Raw genomic sequence first — 21,100 nt, 5'->3', positions numbered from 1 at the left:
AAAGCTCCTTGTGTGTCTTTTTTTTTTTAAATTGACAGAAAATCGTAAAGGCATAAAAAAATAAATAAAAAAAAACTGAAGGAAGGGAAAATGAAACAAGTCATCAATGGCCGTTTAGAGGTGCTTGAAGAGATGGATTCATCAAGCAGGGGTCTCTGAGGAACTGGATTGTGTCTAGACTATTTATGGGAAAATTAGGTTGTGTGTCCTTTGTGTTTTGAAGGATAATCATGGGGATTCTTGTTAAAAAACAGTGATGCTTTCAAGGGCTCAGCCATCAGATGTTGTGGGGATGATTTTACTCAATTTATTTTTCTCGTAATTCATCAAGTCATCAAACTAAATAAATATTATGAAATAACACAAATGGAAATATATGTGGAACCTAAATTATCTTATATATTAGCTTGTTTAAATTTGCCACCCTGTCTAGATTACAGCTCAGCGGAGTGGACGTTCTACGGCTTTTTGCCAGTTTTTGCGGTTACTTCACTCTAAAAAACAATTTAATGGATTTGTAAACATCACAATATTACATTCCCTAAATTATATAGCTTCTTTAAAGTTGCCAGCCTGTCTAGATTACAGCTCTGCCCACTCTGGGCATTGATTTCACCTGGGTTGCTTTTTAAACCGAAATGATGTATGCTGGGCTTATTGACTGCATTTTCTTCCCTATTTAGTCCAATTAAAGGTGCTGTATGTAGGATCCAGCGGCCTCTAGCGGTGATGTTTCAGATTGCAACAACAGTGCTCGTGCGCGTGCTCAAACTCAAGAGCGCGAACTCACTACCGGCGGCCACACTTTTCAACACAACGGAGAAAGCATCACACAACATGCTGGAAACTCATGTAAACTCCCACTGCAACATTACCACAATAGGCTACTTTTATCAGCTTGACGTAGAACTAATGCTCCATGCTCGTACCATGATAACGTTACATTGACTGTATTTTGCCGACATGTGGTGTTATCTAGCATTATTTTACTAACTATTTGTGTATCTTTCACAATCAGCAATGTCAATATAAGGTCAATGAATGAAAACGAAAACGGTTAGTCAACTAGACTGGACAATTTCAGTGTAACAATAAGACAGTAAGTAATATTACTGTACTGAACATGTCTGGAAATGTGTATTATAAACAATATGATAGTAGTGGGATGAGTGACGTTAGACAGTAGATCTAGAACATAAAATAAAAGTTACATCCTAAAGCACCTGCTTTTTGTTATCATGGAACAGTCTTTTGTATTCATTTCATGTCTTATGTATGTTATATTTTACCTTGCTATTTCAAAACGGAGGTCTCTCCACAATTCAAACGCTCTGCCGATGTTGATCCGTGTTTTCGTCCTGAGTCGATCCGATTGACGTTTGGCCTGACGAGCTTCAGCAGATATATATATATATATATATATATATATATATATATATATATATATATATATATATATATATATATATTTTTTTTTTTTTTTTGGCGTTTGTGTTGGAGTCTGTGTTGTGCTGGAGGCAGGTCGTTTTTTGGTGTTATCAGACTCCATGTCGTTAGCTGCAGTGCAGTTGCAATAGACTGTAGGCTCGGGAGCGCGCATGCACGTCACATCCGGTGGATTTCGCAGAAAATCCGACCCGGAGACTTCACATAAAAATAGGAATACTGGCCTTCAGAGGTAATAGCAAAACACGAAAAGTGGATCAATGTAATGTGTGATTACAACCCCTTCACAGACGGGCAATAAAAAAAGGATTCATTTTATAAAAAAAGTTACATACAGCACCTTTAACAAAAGTAAAAAAAAAAAAGAAAGTACTATAAGGTTGTAGTTTGAACTGATTGCTAGTCCATTGGGGTTGATTTTTTAATTAAAAAGTAGGCTTCCTTAAAAGGTTTCACAGTAGGGTTTTGGACAAAATCAGCATAAATCCTTATTTCATGGGTTAAATTTGAAGATTATTAGGTCAGCACACATTAACAGCTTAAGTCACTGATTGCCAGTTAAGGTTAGTGCACAACAGGCCATTTAGAACACTATTAAAATGTGGGTTATATATAGCTTATGTATATGTTTTTATAGATTGCATTGTCTCATATTGATGCGAAGTAATCTAAAAAAAACAGATAAGGATTTATTATATTATCTAAAAACCCACTTTGCCAAGACCATTTTCTAACATTTGTAGGGCACAGTATAATTCCACCATAAAGTACTTTAGATGCATTTAACTTAAACCCGCCTTAGTGAATTAGCCACTTAAATTCATTGAAAGTTTGACAATAAGATCTTGACCAAAAATGTATGCACCTCGGAAATAACATCACAACATTTAATGTCTGAACTCGTGTGGAAATGCTTCTTTCACAATTTAAGCCTACAATTATTACTAACTTCATATTAATATTCTTCATCTTTAACAACAACTTAAGAAGTTGGTCACTATTAACAATCGCACAAAAAGGATGGGAAAATGTTCCCAGCATGCTTTTATACGGACTGTAGCCTATATAGTGTTATTTTGTGCGTTTTTGCACATAAGTAATATAATAAACATTTTATTGGTCATGTACAAAATGTAGTTCATTCAGATTTACTCAATTTATAAGGTATATTTCATTGATTTTACAGCTTTAAAATGTACTCAATGTAGAACAAATTGTCGTCTCCAGTTAGGTCTATTTCTGCATGTGGTGTCACTTTATAAATCAATATTTGGCTAAGCATCTAATATCTAAATAAATCTGCCATCAACACAGAAAAGCAATTAACATGGAGAGAGTGCATTTTGGTTTCATTGTTTTCAGTGGAAGGTGTGAGAAAATGTATTCAGTGACAGGATAAAATAACAGGTCTCCTATTTTTAGGCAGTTTTAGAATTTTGACACTGAGAAGTGACTGCTAGTGGAGATGAACATTATTTAACACAAATGGTGCTGTCTGCACATAAATCACTCAGTGTGATGGCCGTGTTGCAGTGTGTGAGATGTTGACAGGTCTCTCTGCAGTAAACGCACCACTACAGTCATCACATCATCTCTGCTGAGTCTCTTTCACACCCGTGTTGCTGTGAGAATGAAAGCGTTCACACGTCTTGGCTTTCTCTTCTGCTGTGACTCCCTGTTAGACAAAAACAGGTGCACGTGATTCTCTGAATGATTAGACAGTATTTAATTAACTTTAATGAGCTAAATGAAACCAGCCCTGCCAACACATGTTGTGTCTTAATTGAACTTAATGAAAACAGAACAGGACACTTGAAACAGAACAGCCTCATCCACTAATAAAAAATCATTACATTGTGATGTTATGAAGACTTTATGAGCTATATGGTAATAGAGCGTTAGCTAATTATCGTGGATGCATAAAGCATACGCTAAATATATGCAATCTAGCTTCCAGCAACTGACACATTTTTTTTTATTTGCTTACTAAATTAATATGTACACATATTTATGTATTGCCTATAAACTGTGTGTGTGTGTGTGTGTGTGTGTGTATATATACTTAAAAATTATATTTTATTTAAAGCTGAAAACCTGTCAAGAGTCAATATTTTTACAGTTATTTATAAAACATATTCTATACCTATTAGAGTATAATAAAATGGTATTACAATAAGGTTAGTTAACTACTTTAGTTAACATGAACTACGAATGAAAAACACTTTTACAGCATTTATTAATCTTTGTTCATGTTAATTCTGGCATTTACTAATACATTATTAAAATCAAAAGTTGTATTTGTTAACATTAGTTAATGCACGGTGAACTAACATGAACAAACAATGAACAATGTATTTTTATTGGTTAACATTAACAAAGATGAATAAATACTTTAACAAATGTATTGCTTATTGTTAGTTCAAGTAATGTTAAAAAATGAGACCTTATAATTGTAACCAATAAAATAAATAATTAAAACAAACAAATAACAGAAAGAGCATTTAAAAGCTCTTGAGATCTCTGCTTCCTTAATCCTTAAAGCTTTACCTAAGAAAACTAATTTAACCGTAAAGAGCTCTCATGGGTGCTTGGTATAGCTTTATTTTTAATCACTCTGGTGTTAAAGAATGCTCTTCTCATTCCTGTTAAATCAAAAGAACTAATAGCAATTCAGTGTTGCGCTAGACTGGGACTTGCTGGGGCTGCAGCCCCACCAAAAATTTGCTTAGCACCGGCTCAGCCCCCCATGGATTTCCTAATGATTTTCCTGTTTTTTACTGTCACTTTCATTAAAAAAGAAGTCATTAAAAACTTAATAAAGGGGGGTAATAAATGTTGTAAATGTGCCTACAAAAGTTTTAATGGAGGAGTCAATTGCACACGGGTAGTATCGGCTCATATTGATCATCATATTAAACGCACAATATGTAACTTTTTTGCTTTAAAAATAGCAAAAATCACTATGTTATATATTTTTTTTAGTTGTGTACTTACATTATCCCGACTGTTTCCAACATCTTTCAAACCAGGAGAAATTTGTAATTTAATTCGAGAAACGTCCCGTTTCTTTATTTCCGTTTTGTCACCGTCAATGGCGTCATATCCGCGTTCTCCCTGGTTTCCGCTCGTGCTGCCATGGCAACCAGAGCTATGAACCAGAGCCGTCTGATAGTAACCAAAGCGTCCGACGTGGACAACTTTGTAGTTCGCAATGTCTATTTGCACGCTGTTGTTGTTTCGTTCAAACATTATGGACCATGCAAGCAGTCTTAGGATAAAAAAAGGAGAATTAAAACGAGAATCAATATCAGCGCGGAGTTTTCGAGATGCCAATGGACAGTAGCCTATACGAGAGCTCCACGTCCGAGATTTCGACCGCTCCTACATGTACTTTATTAAACAGGTGAGCACATTTACATAAAACTAATCAATGTTATATAGTTCAACAATGATGAAATGTTAGAATATGATCTGTATGTTATTCTAATGTTGATCTAGCTTACTGCTAGTCTCATACAGACAAACTAACACATACATTTCAACACACTCAAATGATGTTAGACCAAGTGAAACAGCGCTGCGTTACCTCACAAGTTTAATCTGTCTAATAAACTGACCTGTGAGTTGTAATTCTGCACTTGCGTGTAGTTCGGTAGAATGAAATGTCCATATTCCTTTTATATCCGCGGGACTCACGTCGCGTGTGGAGCTGATAGCTGTCTCTTAGCAATCCCGAACTGCTTTATATCACAGTCATGATAAAAACATCGATGTATTCACTCATCCATAAACATTATTAGATAGGTTGGCTTGACGTTGACGACAAGATCCATAATTCTTAGCAAATGTTGCGTCATCAATCTACGCCTTTGTTATTGTAAATAGGTTAGCGACCCCTAGTGGCGAAAAATGCCATACTGTACGTTTAAGTTCCTCATCAACAACGGTCATATTGGAGAGCTATATTACATAAGAAGAAAAAGACTGCAGACTTTTTACACATCTCAGAATAGTTCAGAAGATAACAGACATATCGTCCTGTAATCTGCTATTGGTGAGTAGCTACCCTGACCTTTTTGAAGATTCACTCACATTATAAACGTCAAATAATAGGCCTATAGATTTTAATATAAATTCTTGCTCTTTGTTCGCCTTAGCGAGCCTGGTGATGAAAAAAATAATAAAGAGAAAATGTTGTTTTAGATCTAAACATGGATTAATGCGTTAAACAAAGCGTATTAACCGTTATTGAATCTCTTCTGCTTTTTCAGTTTCTCGCGCCATGTTTTAAAACGCCTTGTCAAATTAAGTTGAAAAGTTAAACTTTTGAAAAGACGTCTCGACGCCCGCGCTCTTTTCCATATTGTTTATGTATCAAAAGCACAAGTGCTTAATTTAGCTTACTGCCGTTTTAAAGCCCTCACATGGGCATAATACGTAGCTAAGCCTATAGGCTATGGGACTGCAAGTCAAGTTTCAATAAACCGTTATTGATTCAAAGAGCCAATAAGGTAATTTATAAAGGTGTTAAGCAAAATTGATTCTGTGCTTAGTTCTGTGTACACTTTTCAATGTGACCTTAAGAAAAATGGAAAATTAAATAAATAAAATGCAATAAATGCAGGATATTGAATTCATTGATGCAGTTAATCCCTTGTGAAAATAAAATATATGCCAAGTAGCCTATGCAACCAGACTTATTCAGTACTTCAAGTGTGTTTATGATTAGTTAACTTGAAGTGTGCTATTTTGGACCAACTAATTTTGTACTAAGTATATTTTAGTTGTAATTAAATTGTAGTAAAGCATAACTTTAAATGTATTTAGTGTACTTTTGTGTTCTAAATTTCAGTAGGCAAAACAACTTCAGTAGGCTATACTTAGTATGCATTAAGTATATGCCTGTGTAGGGACTAATTATATGCTTGATTAGTGATTAAAGTGTACTTTATTTGTGTTCCAAGTACATTACCAATTCATTATCAGTGTCTTCGAAACATGCAAGCAATGTACAATAAGTGTATTATATTTGAGTAAAAAGCATATGCTCAGTAATACCTTTGGCTTATTCCAAATGCTACAAATTGCACACTGTCTTCAATAACAAATGCACATTAATGAACAAATATTACTTAGCTATACCTTGTACAATATACTTTTGTATACTATAATGTATTTTGAAAGTATACTTCAATGCATTATTACAATGTTCATTTCCCAACACAGTTAAATATTTTAACACAGTTAAAAAATATACCTAAAATATATTTAAGTAAAGTGCAAATAAATACACTTTTAAAAAATAAACAGATTTTTCTCTTCAAATATATTTTTCTAAAATATATTTTTTAGAGGATATACTAATACAATTATTTTAAAGTGTGTTAAAAGTTGTATTGTGAAAATAATATATACCTAATATACCTTTAATACACAAAAAAATGTTAGTATATTTGCTATATACTATTGAAAAAGGGAATATATTTCAAATACAATAAAGTATACTTTTTTTCATTAGGGATAGTTTATTCTTAGCAGCCCCAAGAAAAAAATCCTGGAGCCGGCACTGAATAGCATAGATCCGTTTTTAAGGCTTTGCCGAATATGTGATTAAACTAAACGAGTTTAGCTATTTAAAAAAATGGACGAGCTCCTGGCACCTTGTGTTTTTAGTTACATCTGTATCTGGTGTAAAGATCAATAAAACAGCCTTCAACACAACCATATCTGCCTGTCCCGAGCACCCATGGTGGAGATAGTCTCTTCTCCATTCATTTTAATCAATTAAATAAATAAATAAATAAAAAATCCATTGAGATTCGGGAACCTCTCTGATTGCTGGATCTCACATCGGGTCCTGGCGGATTATAATCAATATAATACACACAATTCTACCATTATAGGCTATTTAGCGTTACATCATAACAACCTGACTCATAATGACAAAGTTTCAGCTTGTGCTGTGTTTTTTTTGTGTGTGTTTTTTGCACAATGATAAATTGCATTTTAAACATTAACAACTAAATCATCAGGTATAGTCCTTATGTAGCCCTGCCTCTTTTCAGCACTGTGCTCGCGGTTTCTTGGTTTATATTTCCACAGCATGAAGGTAAGATCTTATGGATTTATAAATGAACTCCTTTTAAAATCTTCCCAGTCTACTTACATTTGTTATGACATCCGCTTCAGACATTACAATCCTCATAATAACTTTCGTTAACTCTACAGTAAGTATCCACTTCACCAGCTAAATACTCTTCGACAGCAATGCCATAGAAATATACAGAGCTACTGCAAAAAAAGGAAGTTCAAACACAAAAAGATGGCTGCACTCTTGCTTCTCTGGCACATAAGATCAATATCAGCGAAAGAGCGACTAGCGACAGCAATCGTGGAAAAAAATAGGCAATGAGAATGGAGATGTGTTTTTGTTTGGTTGGTAATGTATTTGCAGTCCATGTGTTTCTTCACAAGACACTTAACCTTTGATTAGGCTAATGAATTCATCAAGCGCACCATCACATGGAGAACAAGGCTTTTCTCATACAGAAAAAGACTAATGTTTTATGAATCTGAGGAACAGAGAACAGAGTGCACCCACTTGCAGAAACATAAACCAGCGCCGATAAACAGAATACTCAAAATTCTGATTCCTGTTCCTAAAGATTTCCGATAATCAAGGCAATAAACCATTGAAAGGCCTGACTAAGACATTATTTGCATTCAGAGAGCTGTAGAATCTTCACATTAGCACATCTCAAAATAAGTAGCCTACCCTCAAGATATGTGCTAAATTTAGTTTGCTTGAGGAAACCCATGCAGTCGCGACTCGCTATTAATAATTCATTGAAGTCTCTAAAAATCCCTGTGAATCTGATGACTGCAGGTCTCTTAAAATTAGAGACCTGATTAAAATCGATTAATCGATTGAGTAAAATCAATCTTTACCTTTGAATTGATCTTCATGCATATTAATTCAAGCATGTTGGGATGCAGGTAAGTGTTAAAGCTCTGGGCTACTAATAGAATAGTTGCAGGTTCAGTCCCAGTGAGGACACTCAATCACAAAGCTGCTTTATTACCATTGTGCTTCTGAGCGGGGCATTAAAGCCCCAGAGGACCGTCCCTGTAAACTGGGTACAAGATGCTTTGGAATTCAACTTTTACCCAGGAATTGTTCGGTACCTGACCTGTACAAATGAAGGATCAACCTAAAGCGGTGAAGTTGCATTACAGTTTTTTTGCCAATTTTTTTTGTCAGATAATAACCGTAACCAAGTTTAGTGTTTTGTTCTTTCATATTTAAAATATTTTAAAAATACAAGAAAAAATTTCCTCATATTTTGATGGTTTAATTGAACTTGTAGGGTCATTTAAACAAATATCACTTTGGGACATGCAATGACAATGCAAAAAAAAACCAAAAAAAAGATCTTTATTTGGTTTTGGTGTGACTTTTATCGACAGGTTTCACAAGGAGATTCACTCAAAAACATCAGTTTAGTGCCATATTATCAGATCTAGTGCTGTCGAATCTATAAGCAAACCCTTTGACATGCAGCCTGTGGTTCTGTGCGTTACACATGTGTGCTGAACAACTGTTTTAACACTGTGAGATACATTTCAAGGTGTGAAAAAATAATGAGGAAAAAGTCAAACTTGCTCACTCGCAAACCCCACAACCGGGTTTCACTGACAGTATAAATACACTGCTTACAGGGATGCTGACGTGTGCATCATAAGTGTGTGAAGAAGATCATCCAATCATGCATTCTACGAAAGATGGCTGAATGGCCCGAAGTGCGCACATGTTTATGACGAGATGTCTTTCCCAACGGCATCTGCCCTTCACTTCTCTGTGATGCATCATTCATCGCCCCCTCTACTGTAAATCTGTCTCCAGTGAACACACCGTTCACGATTACAGCTCTAACACAAGCTGCAATGCCTCAAAGAACAATGCTTTGACTTGCACAGTAAAACTCTATTTGTTCAAAATAAACTTCAGCACACTTCTTTTTATAGCCATAACTTGTTTTTGTGCAGTGAGTGGGCAGGTTTTGGCAGTGAGGTGAAACAGCCGAAGAACTAAAGTTTCAGCTCTCAAGAGAGAGAAAGAGGTATGTGCCTAAAATTTCAATTCAGAGTGTAAAACCATACACAATATTTGAAAAAAAAAATGAACACTGTCTTTTATTCAGTAATAATTCATTAAATTGATCAAAAGCGACAGCAAAGATATCTAATGCTTCAAATGATTAACATGCAAGTTTTTAAACTTTCTATTCAAAGAATACTTAATGTATCATGGTTTCCAAAAAATATTAAGCAGCAAAATCATTTTCAACATTGATAATAAGAAGTGTTTCTCGAGCAGCAAATCAGCATATTAGAATGATTTCTGAAGGATCATGAGACACTGAAGACTGGAGTAATGACATCACAAGAAATAAATTACAGTTTAAAATACAATAAAAATAAAGTTTTACATTGTAATTATAATTTCACAGTATCACTATTTTTTACTGTATTTTTGAACATATAAATTCAGCCCTAGTGAGCATTATAGACTTTCAGAAAAATCAGGGGGCCAATGTTTCATAAAAAACTGAAGCTTCCCCGGCGCCGCCATTGATTAGCAGACCATCACCTGCTGTTAGCATTCCATTGACTCCCATTCATTTTGGCGTCACTTTGACAGCGAATAACTTTACATCTGAGGCGTTTAAAGACTTCTTTTGTCCCTTATTCATTTCTAACGAAACACGAAAATGTATAAAAGGATCCATTACCTTGTATCTTACGTTATTGCCCCGTAGAAGCAGTTTTTGTAAAAATAGGCTAACGATTGCGTCATAACCACGCGACTCTCTAGAAATTACCATATATAAAGGAGGAGAAGCTCGCAGGCAATCGGGGGGACGTGGAGGCAATCAGAATACTTAGCAAAAGTTTCTTCTGCTCCTAGCTCATGGACAGCTCCTACTCACACTCTCCGTCTCTGCAAGTTTCGGAAGGGAATGACTCAGATTTCTCTCGGCACAGCTACTAGAAGACAGACGGGTTGCTCACGTCACATCTACGTCGTCAAGCTCAGTGTGAGTCTGCGCAGTATGCTCGACCATCAGGAAGTGAGTGCTTCTAATTGACTTCACTTTTCTCCGTTGAAGTCTATGGGGGCGTATTACGTGTTCAGTCTATCGGCGCGTTGTGTTTCTTTACAAAGTGACATCGCCAACTACTGGCCTGGCAGCAGAATACAGCGATTTAAGCCGTTTCTCATGGAGTCGTGTGAACAGGGATCGTTTTGACATTGTAGGCTACGTAATAAGCGCAAAGGAAAAACTTTTCTGTTTTTAGTAAATCGTTGTCATGTAAACGTGCCCTAAGTGTGCACACACACACATTATGTGTGTATTTATGCGTGCATATATATATATATATGGTCCCACTTTATATTAAGTGGCTTTAAGTACTATGTACTTACATTGAAATTAATAATTTGATACAATGTACTTATTGTGTAACTACATGTTTTTACATTGTACCTACATTTTAAAAATTCATGCATGTAATTACAGCTGTAATTAATTTATGTAATTACATTTCTAATTACACAGTTGACCCTTCCCTTACACCTTAAACCTACCCAATCCCCCACACCTGTCCCTAACCTTACCCGTATCACACCTCAATAACAGCAAAAGTGTTTTACAATACAACATGAACACAATAAGTACATTGTACTTATTTTTTGATGTAAGTACATAGTACTTAACGCCACTTAAAATAAAGTGGGACCCACACTCTCGCTGGCCATATAGATACACCTGTTCAACTGCTCGTTACTGCATCTAATCAGCCAATCACACGGCAGCAACTCAATGCATTTAGGCATGTACACATGGGTTGCATCTGAAAACTTTCAGGCAATGACTTTGAAGGCAGCCTTTGCGTGAGAAGGCACCTCACGAAACTGATTTGGGACAGACTTCTGAGGCAGTGTAACAGTCTAATGATCTAAATGAGGAAGTGAAGCGAACACTGGATTCAGACATTCCTTGATGCCTTAATGCATCCTCTGAATGCAGCTTTTATAAGATTTCAGATTAATCCGCGGTCAAGACGATCTGCTGAAGTTCAAACTGAGCATCGAATGGGGAAGAAAGGTGATTTAAGTGACTTTGAACGTGGCATGGCTGTTTGTGCCAGACAGGCTGCTCTGAGAAACTGCTGATCCACTGGGATTTGCACACACAACCGTCTCGATGGTTTACGGAGAATGGTCCAAATAAGAGAAAATATGCAGCGAGTGGCAGTTCTGCGGGCAAAAATGCCTTATTGATGCCATGAGGTCAGAGGAGAATGGCCAGACTGGTTTGAGCTGACGACCTAATATATTCACTAAAAATAGTCAAGTAATAACTGTTTGTGTTTCACCCCAAAAAGGAGAAAAAGTTGTATAAAAAAAAAAAAAAAAAAAAAAGAAAGGTTCATTAGCGCATTGACTGATTTATTCAATCAAAAAATGTTTGGCTTTATTTCACTGTGTGCAGTTCACTTAAAATTAGCTAAATAGAAGTTCTTTATCCTTTTGTGTTGGGACTGCATGAATCATTTCCACAGGCATTAACAGAGTCTGGCATTTTAAGTTCCCAGCATGCTTTACATGGGACTGAATGAACGAGTATGTTTTGAAATGAAGTGTCAAGGAGGTTCTGAGTGTTGTTGTGCTTGACTATGTCTGGTTTCACCAGTCTAATTTGATGCGACACAAAGCAAGAGAAAAGCGTGGCTCTTATTTCCTGTGAGACGGGAGAGTACTTTTTACTACAATGCTAAAAAGCAACTAAAGGGCATTTAACAAATTAGGTCAAACCTTTTATGATTGATTTACCTAATCATGAGTTTTAGAATATTTATAGAACAGAAACAGGAAAAGAAAAAAAGCTATTGTCATGAAATATATCATTAAAACTATGACAGCAACTCTGCAGAGATCCGGACACCTGGGAGATTTAAGATCTGTGAGGAATATCTACTCTGGTAAACCAGATGACTGCAGTTTTTACTGTTTAACCAGGAAACATGACAACTGAGCGAGTCATTTGCACTCACTACAACACTATAGGCTTTCAACATGAGCAGACCATGTTCACCAGTCCCTGTTTGCAGAGACATGACCGCGAATACATGTAATCTTTGAACAAACAGAGCTCATGTCCTGAGAAAAAAAATAAAACCATCACTCATTTCTATAGGGTCTGAAAACAGACATGCTTCAATTGCTCCTTCTGAAGAAAGCTTTCATTTGCAACAAGCAAGAAGCAATATAAGCAAGCAACTTTGAACACTAAAGATTTCCAGACCGGCAGTGAATGAAGCAGAAAAACATGTTCTTCTCAGGAGAAATGTAACCATATACACAAGAGTAAGAGGAAAGTCTGATAGAGGTCAAGTGCACAAAGATGCTTTAGGAAGGAATGTCCTTTCATAACCCAGCGGGATACTGACTGAACATAAACGCAAACTGAAAACTTGACCAAAAATAATAACCGAAGAAAGAAAGAAACCAATCCCCTACAAACCAAGATTGACTACATTTATGATACTTTTATGGTGCTTTTGTCATTTTTGAAGCCACAACTCAAGTTCGGAACAATGAAAACCTCCTTTTGTGTACCACAGAAAATAAAATCATAATGACAAAAGAAAGAGTAAATTACATTTGCTAATCATCTTATTTGAAGACCTAATGGAGTCCTCCAAAATGAATACGCCAACAGACTGACATTTAAAACACAACAAGAATGATGTTTTGATGGTGCAGAGTTAAAGGAGTGACATTTCCCTACAAGAGAGTTGCTTTAATTTAATTTAAGTTTATTTTTAAATTTACAGATATAGGAATAAGAAAAAAAAATTTTTTTTAAATAATTGATGATCAATATGACAAGTCAGGCAGAATAAAATACCCTTAAGGCTATTCTTTGAAAGGTGCCATTCAGTTCCCTTTTAGGAAATCTCTCACACCTACACTGATAAGTGGGACGACAATTACTACGAATGTCACCTTGTAGGCATGTTAGGGAGGCCTCCATGATTTGTGATCTCAATCAGCCGCCTGCTAGTCTGACAATCAGGCAAGTGTGATTATATGAAATTAAGAACAAACACAAGCACAAATGACTTAAATGAGCTCAACTATAACATTAGGAGAGAGAAATTACTCAATGCGGGAATGAGAACCCACATATTGTGATTTTATTGGAATTTTGTTGTGGATCCTGTGGCTCAAAATAACAAAAAAAAAACAAGATGCTATTGCATTGAGCACTATATTTAGTTGTATTTATGGGAAACACAATTTAGACAATTTAATCACAATGTAGACAACTCATAAAAAGGGACAAGGTACAAAGCAAAGTCCCCAAAGTTTATTATCTATATCAGTGTCAGTGTTTCTGAACTCCCCGAAACGCCTCCATTGTAGTCTTGAGTTTTCTTCCAGGAACAAACACGTCACAATATTTCTCATTTAAATAATTTCCGTCCAAGGCATATGCAGAATAAAGGGGCGGGGCCTGGTTGAGTTGGTTAGTAGTGTGTAGGAACTCGTGGTTACGGTAAGGGGCGGGATATTCCTCAAAAAAGCTCAAAGAGGTTGACCAATCACAGCACACTAATCCACTAATTGTGCTTTTCAGAAGGAGGGGCTTCATAGAGACAGGAACTAAACAGAGTGTTACTGACAGACTGGGAAGAGAGGAGCTGCAACAATGGAGAATATGGGAATTTTTTTTTTCTTTTTTGAACATTAATGCATGAAAACCTATTCTAGTAGAGTTTTTTTTTTTTTTGGAAGCATAATCAGTCCCATTTAAAATAAGATTGTATATTAGTAAACAAAACATGACCTAACAAATAATTATGGCCAGTTACAGCCATAACCATAATGTATTTATCAATTTCTACACATGTATTGATATAAATATACATTACTATAAGTTGCATTATGAACCAACATGAACAGTGGACAATTTCCATAAATATTTTATATTTATAAATAATAAAAAAATGGTATAGAAATTTTGTAAAGAAATGTATATATTAACATTCATATATTTATACATTATACATTTATAATTCATAAATGAATATTAACCAAGATTAATATGAATGCATTGGATATTCTAATATTAGTGAACATGTTTACCGTACTGTAGAGTGTTAGTGAAACAATCAGAAAAAAAACCACAAAGATTTAAAGTCTTGCATACTTACATTTGAGAGATTCGCCACATGGTAAACGCTCGTTACAGGCTGAGAGGAGCTCCATGATTGATGAGTGAATGAATGCACCGCCACTCTTGCTGCACATTCAGACGAGACTGACAGATTATTTACACACACTGAATGGACTGCAAACACACACCTGATTGATAGAAACCAAACTATATGAGAAGCGATTGGGCTCAGAACGCGTTCAGGCGGCAGCATCCGATCTAGAGGTTTTTCCACTTCAATTTTTCTTCAGATCTGATCATCTCCATTGATTCTGCATGTCATTAATTCCCACCATTTGTTTGCTCCTACCTTATAAAAAAAAAAATGAGGTTGGTGCAAATGCAAACAACGCACGCCATCTTTTTCTCATTTTATTCTCTATTTATTCAGTTTTCCTCTTACTTATAAGCTCTTAGGCATCAATATTTCCCTATAAAATGCTCCAGTGACACGTATAAAAGGCAGAATTCCAAGCAATGTGTCATACAGTATGTATATAATACATGTTAGTATATAAATAAAATGAATATATTTAAATATTAAAAAAAAGAAAATTTGAATAACAAATTTGAATAATAAATAGTATTTTAAATGATAAAAAAATGTAATAGAATGCATATTGTGCTATTGTATAGGGAAAGTATGATTATGGCTAATGATTATAGCCTTGTTTTAAAGCAGATTCTAATGTCAATGCATAACATACTGAATGACAAATTTAAATATTCTCAAGCTAAATATGTTGAAGCTGCACAAATCACTTAACGCTGGTCATTACATTAAATAAATTGTGCAATGTATCTCACAAATTTGTTTACATGCATATGATTGATAGATACACTGTCCTAAAGTTGATTGTGTGACGATGTAATTCTGTTCTCCCAGGATTTTAAGGAACGATTTAATGAAACATGGAGGCATGGGACATTAGGCAGCGTTTGGCAATTGATTTAACAGCTCTGTTCACTCAGCAGGGTCTCAAACACAAACTACTTGGGGGACGCTAGTCAGGTCATTTTCTCCATTGGGGGCCAGGTAAACAGTTACAGCAAATACAACCACTGCAGAACAGCTGTTTTCAACATTGATAATATTTAGAAACATTTCTTGAGCAGCAAATCAGCATATTAGAATGATTTCTGAAGGATCATGTGACACTGAAGACTGGATGCAAAAATTTCAGCTTTGTATCACAAGAATAAATTACATTTTAAAACATATTAAAATAGAAAACCATTATTTCAACATGTAATAATATTTAACTATGTTTTTATGGTATTTTTGATCAAATAAATGCAGCCTTGAGCATAAAAGTCAGCTTTCAAAAACCATACCGACCCCAAACTTTTGAATATAAGTCTCAAGGTAAAAACTAAAAGCAATAAGTTCAAACTGAGTGAACTCTTAAGTGAACGTTAAGAGTCAGGCAAGAACTTTTAATGCAAACATGGCTAAATAAAGTCCCACACATGAATATCACCTCACAAACAACTCTATGAGAAAGATAAATGAGCGTTTCAACTCACATGTGATGCTTGTTGATGTCCAGAGCCAGAGCATAAGATTAATTTTCATGAGAATACACTGTAAAAAAGAAAAGAAAGTGAAAACAGGGTGAGGTGGTTAAGATCAAGCGCACGACAAAGGAGATACAATAGGATACTTTAAAGGTATAGTGGAGGATCTTTCTGAATTTTAGGTAAGACCCGCCCTCTCCACTTTTTGAAAAGTTTGATTGATTCACCAGAATGATTGACAATTAGGAGGACCAATAGTATCGGTGATCCACACGGAAGTAAAAAATCCTCTGCTATACCTTTAATGCCAAACTAAGACCAGAAAACAAACAACCACAAATCACTGATAACAATATATAAGGCAAGACAGGGAAATGAGACACAGCTGGGGCAAATGAACTCAATGACAGTAACCATAGTAACTAACAAGATACAGCTGAACCAAATAAACTAATGAAGGAGGAGAAGTCCAGAAACGTGACAGTCGTTACCTCATGAGCTATTTATACTGATCCTTAAAAATGTGCTGAAAGGTTTATGGCAGTCAGGGTGATTTAGTCATATTCAAAATAATTAGACTATAAAAACCATACTTAGATGTTATCACCACATAAAGCATATTTGTAGGTTAGCTTATAACATAACCTTTTTTTTTTTCTTTTTTTTTTACAATAAAATAATAACACCAAGATTCAATGTTGCATTCCTCAGGGTTTTAAGAGAAGACATAACTTCTTAAGAGATTTACTCACCCATATGATTTAACACAAAATACATTTCCAGAGACATTTCCTGTAAAAGTAGAAACCCTGGCGTTTGAAGAAAATTAATTATTAGATATTTTGACAGTCTCATGTTACAGTGCAGCAATGGGTCACCAGCACTGATGACACAACAGATTTCATTTATTAATGAGCTGAAGAGAAATATCACCTGCCATTTCTGCTGAGCACAAGGTTTGAGAGAAATGCCAGCCAGAAAATGAATCAGCCTGCAGTGCCTACACTGTCAGAAGATGCATATTTTTCCCATGCGCCTGTGAAAGGCCACTAAACACATCTACAAATAATTGGATCCATAAATAGCCCCTAATACAGGCTAGGTGACGGTTGAAATTAACGCCAATGGATCAAAGCACTGATTATTTTTTATATATGAAGACAAGCCCCTGGGCAACAGTGCCCTGATAACCTGCAGCTGAGAAAAACATGCAGCTTTGTGATGAATGTTAAGCAATATCACATAAACAAGACAGTGTTTTTGTTACGAATATGAGCAGAGTGTGATTCAGCCGTTCAGTAAAAGTCACTAGTAGCGTTTCGTTCCTAAATAAATAAGTGCGTAAACGATTCAATTGCTCACTCATAAAGATTGGTTTTGTTACTGAATTAGTCAGTGTGTTCAAACAAAACGACTGAATGAAAGAGTCAACAACTCATAAAGACAGCCACTTGTCGCCACCTACTGGCATATCGATGTAACTATCATGATTTTTTTTCCACAAACCAGTTTTTTTTTTATTTTTTAGCATTGTGTGTAGGCAATCTGCACTGTGTTTGATATGAGCAATGAAATCTTCTAGAATCTGCTGCGGGGTGAAGTTTACGCTGAACTGGTCTAAATCATGCATGCACTGTAAAAAAAGATTTTTTGGTGAAGTAAATACTACTGAAAAAAAACAATGTAATTTACATGAAAAAGTTAGTCCAGGCAAGAATTAAAAAAACGAAGTAAATTCCATATCAGTACTTAATTCAAGCGAGTAGAAATGGAAACTTAAATATTAACTCAATAAAATTAAGTAAAAATTACTCAACTTTTCTGATACTGGGGTTCCCATCATGCACTGGACCTATTAATGAGGTTCATTTTTCACTGTTTTCCAGCTGTATTTACACTGTTTTATCATTGCTTTTGTTGTCAGGATTAGTAACTTGCCATTTTGTGACATTTCGAGTAAATTTTCTGCTCAAAATGACACATTCAAACACAAAAATTATCCATCAAATGTTACCGTCATTGTGTATTGTCTACGAAGTATTGAGGTACTGTATTTGCATTCACATGAGACTTAACATCTGACATGATGTAGTATAAATTACTTAGATAATCTAAGTAAAGCACATACTATAAATGATTGGCATAATTCAATATTATTGTTTGAGTGAAATGTAATGCAAAGGAAATTTCAACTAAATCAATATTAATCAACCATTTACTAGCCAAGTTAAAATGACTTATTATCTTTGTTACTTTCACTTAACTAGGTTAAGTAAAGTTTACTTAATTCCATATTTCAAGTAAATTTAACTTAAAGATTTCTAATTAAAGCTACTGATGAATATGTTTAGGTTTTTACTTGGCAAACTTTGTAAATTTACTAGCATTTTCTGAGTGAAAAAAATTAGCAAGCTTTTTTCAAGTAAATCTTACTCCAAATTTTTTACAGTGTGCATGCATGTATCCCACAGAAAGAGTCGCACAAACACAGATAAGCGGATTGGTAAACAGTGAAAGCAGCTCAGCCAATCAAATTACAGGACCAGAACTAACAGTTATAGCTTAATGTTCAATTTATAGCTATCACCTCACATTTTACATTGTATAGCCTAACTACATCTGTATCCGTATGTATTTGAACGTTATTTCATTTGACCATGAAAAATAAAACTGCATAATCATGTGTAACGCAGGTCTGCTGCATTAATCTGAGCCCATGGAGAGCCTTAAGTATCGGCTCGTGTATTTAAGAAACTAAAGAAGACTCAAGGGAACTCCGTAACCACAATTCACTGCATGTGGGAGTATCTTTAGTGGTCAGTGTACTTCAGTTTCACCTCAAAGATTATATTACCCTGCAATGCTGTTTAAAGCAGAGGATGTTCTCATTAGGAGAACAGCTTTATGACGTGAGATCTGTATTCCTGAGGTAAATAACCACAGTTCAATCTACTCAAGGACAAAGCCACTTTTAGAGGAAAACATGAAGCCACACAAACTCAGAGCTGTGTGAATCCCTGAAAGGAACACACTGTACTGAGATACGGGCTTGTTTGTGCATTAGAGCTGGCTTTGCTGATGTGAATGATGTTGCACGTCGACTGATGTGCAAATCCACACAAACATGCTGGCAAACGAATGCAAATCACAGCAATTTTTGGCCCTTATATACAGAATATCCATCAAATCATCATCCAGAGACTAGCAGAAATCACACATTATGTTTCCAGATGACAATGACAGTAATAATCTATAATTTAATGCTCATTAATTTACTGATATTAGCTCAGTCTCTTGCCTTTTGGTTTTAATTTTTAATTAGAGGCGATTTTACTGCTAAGCATCAACTGATTTAATGCTTTATGTATCTGTAATACAGGTTTGGAATGACATGAGGACGAGCAAACAATAACAGAAGTGTAAATCTTTAGGTGAACTGTAGTATTACGCAAGTAATGAGAGGCAGGGTGAAAGTGAAGGGTGCTATGGGAGGTTAAAAACAACATATTGCAATGGAAGTAGATGGTGAAGCTTAATCTGACGGGAGGGGAAAGAAGGTTGTATGGAAGCTTGTTTCCGCCACAAAAAAAAAAAAAAGAAGATAATTGCGACTTTTTATCTCACAATTGCGAGTTTACATCTCGCAATTCTGACTTTATTTCTCAGAATTGCGAGATATAAAGTCAGAATTGCGTGTTTTAAAGTCACAATTGCGTGTTATAAAGTCAGAATTCTGAGATATAAACTCGCAATTATGTGTTATAAAGTCAGAATTGCGTGAAATAAAGTCACAATTGCGTGTTATAAAGTCAGAATTCTGAGATATAAACTCGCAATTATGTGTTATAAAGTCAGAATTGCGTGAAATAAAGTCACAATTGCGTGTTATAAAGTCAGAATTCTGACTTATTTTCTCGCAATTGCGACTTTATATCACACAATTCTGACTTTATATCTCAGAATTCTGACTTTATATCACACAATTCTGACTTTATATCTCAGAATTCTGACTTTATATCTCAGAACTCTGACTTTATATCTCAGAATTCTGACTTTATATCACGTAATTGGGAGATATAAAGTCAGAATTGCATGATATAAAGTCGCAATTGCGTGTTATAAAGTCAGAATTGTGAGATATAAACTATTCTGAGGTAAAAAAAAAAAAAAGTCTGTCTTTTTTCCCCCCTTAGAATTGGACTTTATATCTCACAATTCTGAGAAAAGATGTCAGAATTGCGAGATATAAACTCGCAATTATGTGTTATAAAGTCAGAATTGCGTGATTTAAAGTCAGAATTCTGAGATATAAAGTCAGAATTGCGTGATATAAAGTCAGAATTCTGAGATATAAAGTCAGAATTGCATGATATAAAGTCGCAATTGCGAGAAAAAAAGTCAGAATTCTGACTTTATAAGACGCAATTGCGACTTTATATCTCGCAATTCTGACTTTATATCTCAGAATTCTGACTTTATATCACGCAATTCTGACTTTATATCTCAGAATTCTGACTTTATTTCACGCAATTCTGACTTTATATCTCGCAATTCTGAGAAATAAAGTCAGAATTGCGAGATGTAAACTCGCAATTGTGAGATAAAAAGTCGCAATTATCTTTTATTTTTTTGACTTTGTGGCGGAAACAAGCTTCCATAAGGTTGTGATAAACAACATGAGCGTAAACAGTGAGCGAGTGGAGAAGGAGAGCTGATAGGATGCAAAAATAATAAATTCAGCAGCTTTGTAAATAATAAAAAGGAAAGACAACCACAACAGAGAGCCACATGGCACTTAAGACAGCTTACCGGAGCAGCTCGCCTCGGTCGGCTTGATCTTTGGATAAACA

General features: G+C 35.2%; 1 long non-coding RNA gene across 1 annotated transcript; it reads right to left on the bottom strand.

Annotated features, from left to right (window-relative positions):
• Window positions 1–2,483: 2,483 nt before the first annotated feature.
• On the bottom strand, window positions 2,484–16,585 carry LOC308697276. The gene is made up of 4 exons (XR_014030925.1): window positions 16,478–16,585; window positions 16,260–16,317; window positions 14,731–15,042; window positions 2,484–3,121 (listed from the first exon to the last, which is right to left on the bottom strand). It is a non-coding gene; the product is annotated as an uncharacterized lncRNA (long non-coding RNA).
• Between the last annotated feature and the right edge of the window lie 4,515 nt (window positions 16,586–21,100).

This window comes from Scardinius erythrophthalmus (genome assembly GCF_964197995.2).
Source record: "Scardinius erythrophthalmus genome assembly, chromosome: 10".
In the NCBI taxonomy this organism is placed as follows: Eukaryota; Metazoa; Chordata; class Actinopteri; order Cypriniformes; family Leuciscidae; genus Scardinius; species Scardinius erythrophthalmus.
The sequence above is the reverse complement of the archived record's forward strand: the minus strand, read 5'-3'. Positions and strand labels throughout refer to the sequence as shown.